A 5,247-nucleotide genomic window follows, 5' to 3' on the forward strand; every position below is an offset into this window, starting at 1 on the left:
GCAAAGTCAAAATTATTAGATAGTTACCGGCAAAAGCTTATTTTACGTGTAAGTCTTGCATATTGTGTTGTGCTCCACCCTGCTTTTCTCTCTGTCTCTAACCAGCTTTCAGGTTAATTAGCTCCCAGCTGCTAATCATTATAAACCTGCCTGAGTCAAAATGGTTTGGCTATAAATACAGCCCTCTGAAGCTAGAAAGATAAGGAACACTTCTCCTGAGCTCTTAAGTGGAAAAATGTGTTTTTATTTTATTATTATAAATAATGTATAATATAATATTTTATTCTATTTTCTATTTTATTATTATTATATTTTTCACTTGTGGTTGTAATATTGTTCACTAGGGTTTTTGTAGTTGGATTAAGCCTTAAAGCCAAATTAACGTTGTACCATTATTGTAACATTATTGCGTTTCCATTGCTATTTAATATTTTGTGTACTTTGAGATTTACTTCCAAGTGTGACTAAAGGGTGAGTGCCTTATTTTATTTTGTATATCTTTACACCTGTTTATAGTTGAGAGGAAGCTCAGGGAAGTTTGTAATTGGATTTTCATTTTGGATTGAAGTGTTAACCATTTTTTTTAGTTTTTATTAGTTCTAATTTAATATTATTTTAGAAATTATAGTCTTCTTTGTTACACCTTTTAAACCAAACCCCTAGATTTAGAAGAAGGAAAAAAGTAAACAATTTTAATAACCTCTTCATATAACACCCTTTTAAAATATAAGACTGTTAAAATGTGTTAATTTTACTGGCCACTCAATAGATGAATACACAATGAAGAGATATAGTCTAACTCTAATCTGCATTAAATGATTTCTTTAATCACTTTAAAAAAAACATCTCCAAGACAGGACTTTCTGTATGAGTTTTTATTAAAATGAAAGGGAAACACAAGTCTATAAATGCCTCATTTAGAGGTAAATACGTTGACAGAGAAGCTTATTTAGACTAGATCAAACGCTGTAGCTGTCAAACATTGTTTACTTCATTTAGTCAGCGTAATTGTGAAGGACCATATATGCCTATTGGTTCAAGGTTTGCGAAGAAATTTCATGCTTGTTTGTAAAAGTATTTTCAAAATCCATAATATATAGTATTTTATTTTGATATATTTGTGGCTGCTGTATTTTGTAGTTTATAATAATAAACCTAAACGAGCACATGTCACTCCGCTGCTACTCCGTTTGCACTGGCTGCCAGTTGCTGCTCACATCAAATTCAAAGCTCTGATGTTTGCCTACAAAGTGACTTCTGGCCTTGCTCCTTCTTATCTGCTCTCGCTTCTGCAGATCTATGTGCCCTCCAGAAACTTGCGTTCTGTGAATGAACGTCGCCTCGTGGTTCCATCCCAAAGGGGGAAGAAATCACTTTCGCGAACGCTCACGCTCAATCTGCCCAGTTGGTGGAATGAACTCCCTAACTGCATCAGAACAGCAGAGTCACTCGCTACTTTCAAGAAACGACTAAAAACTCAACTATTTAGTCTCCACTACACAGCAAAATATGGGGACCCAAAACAACTCTATGGGTGTTAATTTCAACACTTTGAAAGTGTCTCATGGGGTCCACTCAAAACAGAGTTAAATCAACACTTTCAAAAGGGTTGGCACATTGACACCGAAGTAAGGGTTAATTTTAACTCTGGGCAGAGTTAAAAAATGTAACTATATTTAACACCGCCTGGTGTAATATATTATTTTATTCAACTCTCTTGAGTGTAAATATGGTAAAAAGGTCAAATAGACTGTAAATTACAAAAGAAAAAACATTTTATTTGAAAACATTCACCACTTCAACAATTCATTCAGTTTTTAAAATGCAACAATGTCATATATGCTTTAAATGTTTTATTAGTACAGAAAGTATCAACAAAATATGTGTGACCAGTGCTCAAAAAGGCTGTTTCAGTCCTTTGGTCCAAACTTGATGTTTCATCAGAGCAATTTGAAAGTTCAATATATCGTCACTCATAGTTTTCTTCTGAACGCATAGTTTTCTTATGAAATCACATTTTAAACAACTTGGCGTGCAAATCTTTCACTTCTGGTGTTTCATTGTTCCTCCATATCAAACACAGCAGTTTAAATGAAGGTATAAATGCTGTAAACTTGTGTGAAAACAAACTGGAGCTAGGAAATCTCATCAAGCATGTCCTGTGAATGAAGTGCTTCCCAGCCACAGGATGACCTTTTTATCCATGACGATGTAGTAGCTGCTGATCGCTCGTCTGGTGGTTCCAGATGCACGGATATAGGGTGATGCTCATCTAAGAACTCTTCAAGACTCCAGCATGGCTAAGAAAAATGTTTGAAAACAAATTGCAATCAAATTCTATGATATATTTAAAAGAACATTTCAAGTAAATAAAACATTCAAGAAATCTAAACTCACCTTTTGAAAATCTTCATGATGATCCACAACTTGACTCTCCCAGCTGGTTGAGGTGACAGGATATGGAAAAGTAGAAAAAACACATACATCACTGTTGGATCTCCAAAAACAATTAGGTTAACCACTATGACTAGAACTGGAAAAACAGGCAGCTGTCTGGCAGAATCCTGAATTTAACACAACACTTGGAGCAAAATTTAGAGGAGCTTAAAATCTTTTATATCATTTAGTGATGCTGACTTCCCCAAAATATTGGCCACAGTGTAAAAAATATTCATAAACTTACAGTTTTCTGTAAGCGTGCATGCGCGTGTGTGTGCGTGTGTGTGTGTGTGTGTGTGTGTGTGTGTGTGTGTGTATGTGTGCGCGTGCGTGCGTGTTTCTTTACCAGATTCAACTTGTTAGACCCTTTCAGGTCCAGTATTGACGCCACCTTTCCTGGAGTCTAGCAGATGTTTCAGGTCCAAATATAATCTAAAATATTAGGATAAGAAGAGGAAAAGTGCAAAGCAAAGAGCAAAACATTATTTAAGTAACAGTTCACCCACAATACAAAACTTATCACCTTCATGTCATTTGTTATTCTCTAATGCTCTAATACCCTCTCAGGTTATTGTGAAAATAAATACAGAACTTTATCAAACATACCTTCATTATTATCACCACAAAAATAAAAATACACCATCCGTCTCTAATCAGCCACCGTCACAGGGTCTTGTGTTATTGTATAGAGAACTGTGGCTGTTAAAAAAAACAACACATTAGTATCTAACACATATGCATAGCCTTCAGATAAAAAAAGAGAGATGAACATCACAAAGTATGCCTTACACTTTTTCAGATATCTTTTGATTCAGAAGTTGATTATTGATAATAAATCTACAAATCAAACCTGTATCATCATTAGGCTGCTCAAATATGAATCAGTTGATTAATTTTACAGACAGGTGGCTGTTTACAACGCACTAAAAAATGGAAATGTTGTGTACAGTACATGCTAAGTTTAGCCTATAGTTTTAAGCACAATATCATGCTGGAGAAAAAGCTTGACTAAGATGTTCCTGACTACAGAAATAGCCTAACTTACTAACGTCAGACATCCCGAGTTGGGAAAAGTCATTTTCGTTGATTTGCGGGAGGTAGCGGGAGAGATGAGAACCTGAAGAGCAATGGGATGAGTTGCGCGCGACGTACCTAAAGAGCGGTGTGGGTGACTTGCGCGCGACGTACCTGAAGAGCGGTGGGGGTGTCTTGCGCGCGACGTACCTAAAGAGCTGGGAGGGATGCGGTGGAGAGGGGTGTGCAAAGTGTTTAATGACCAGGCGGGAGACGCGCGATTTCCGGGAGATTATCATTCATTTGCGGGCATCTACTTGGGCACCTGGGAGTCTCGGTGCATTTGCGGGATAACGTTAACGTTAGTCCCGCAACTTCCGGGAGACTTCTGTAACGTTAAATGTCTGAGAAAGTGCAAACGCGGTCATTTAAAGACATTAATGTTAACATTACGACTTGGTTGTCAACACTTAAACTAATTCAAGCGTACGTTATCACGCGAGTCTATGGACTAACAGTATATGGACGGCCACGAATGAACCAGTTTAAAAGGACCGCGGTGTTTAAAATAACTAAATTAACATACACGAATAACAAACAATCATATGTTTTAGTCAGGAAGCCTTTTACAAGTAAGAATATGTTCATTTACTCACCAGATATGTTTTAGAAACTCTCCAGAGCTTATGGAAACCGTCCTGTGTTGCCGTTAGCATCCGGGCAGAGTAGGCTAGGCGCTCCGGGGATTCCCTCGCTAGTTTGCTTCGAATTAAAGGAGAAGTGTCGATTTTATTTTACAGATGTGTAACAACGCACAAAATGGCATTAAGCGTGACAGAAATGTGTTGAACATGTACATTTGATGTTTTTATGCACTATGTATGCGTGAGCATATATAACGTTAAAATCATTCTTGAAAAGAAGTCAATAGTAATGCAGTTAAGCTAGATACACAAACGACCATGAATGAACCGCAGAAGTTTAAAATTGTCACTCCATTCTAAAGTTATTAACTTAACAATATGTTTACAACTGTATTTCCTTAAAGAAAGTCAGCAAAATACCAACATTTAGGTAGTTTGACTCACCAAATGGCGTCTGGAAAATTCTTCAGTGACTGGGGCTGCATGAATTCCCGGATGTTGGAAATAACACCACCAAGTGTTGAAAAGATAACTCCTTGATTTCGCACTGAATAAAATCAATTCTAACTCTAATTATATTCATTTATCAAAATCTAACTCTTTAACGTCAACACTTTACTCTGAAATGCTTCAACACAGAGAATTTAACTCTGATGAATTTGCTGTGTACACTTCCTAATCTGTAATTGCCTCTCTGAATATCACACTAACTGTACAAAAAAAAAAAAAAAAAAAAAATACTAATACTACTAATACTTCCCTTCTTAGACTTTACAGACCTGAAACTTGCTTATAGCACTTATTCATTGTTGCTCTTGGTTGTGTAAATTGCTTCCTTGTCCTCATTTGTAAGTCGCTTTGGATAAAAGCGTCTGCTAAATGACTAAATGTAAATGTAAACGTAAAATGAATGGATTTGGGATTTTATTTAGTGCGGTTCAGTGTATTTTTGCCCATCTCTGCTCCCCGTGTTGGCTTGTGTTATCTCCGGGTACCCTGGTTTCCCCCACAAGTTTAAAAAAAGTGTGTGTCCGCTGTGCATCCGCTGTGTAAAACACAAGCTGCATAAGTTGGTGCTTCATTCTGGTGTTGTGAACCCAAATTAACAAAAGAACTAAGCTAAAAAAAGAAAATGAATGAATGGATATTG

At 36.6% G+C, this 5,247-nt stretch overlaps 1 long non-coding RNA gene across 1 annotated transcript; it reads right to left on the reverse strand.

Annotated features, from left to right (window-relative positions):
• Positions 1-1,840: 1,840 nt before the first annotated feature.
• Positions 1,841-4,599, reverse strand: LOC137489107 (uncharacterized). The gene is made up of 6 exons (XR_011010415.2): positions 4,542-4,599; positions 4,110-4,215; positions 3,046-3,138; positions 2,786-2,871; positions 2,398-2,440; positions 1,841-2,300 (listed from the first exon to the last, which is right to left on the reverse strand). It is a non-coding gene; the product is annotated as an uncharacterized lncRNA (long non-coding RNA).
• Positions 4,600-5,247: the final 648 nt, after the last annotated feature.

The sequence above is a fragment of the Danio rerio genome, chromosome 23 (assembly GCF_049306965.1).
Source record: "Danio rerio strain Tuebingen ecotype United States chromosome 23, GRCz12tu, whole genome shotgun sequence".
Lineage (NCBI taxonomy): Eukaryota > Metazoa > Chordata > Actinopteri > Cypriniformes > Danionidae > Danio > Danio rerio.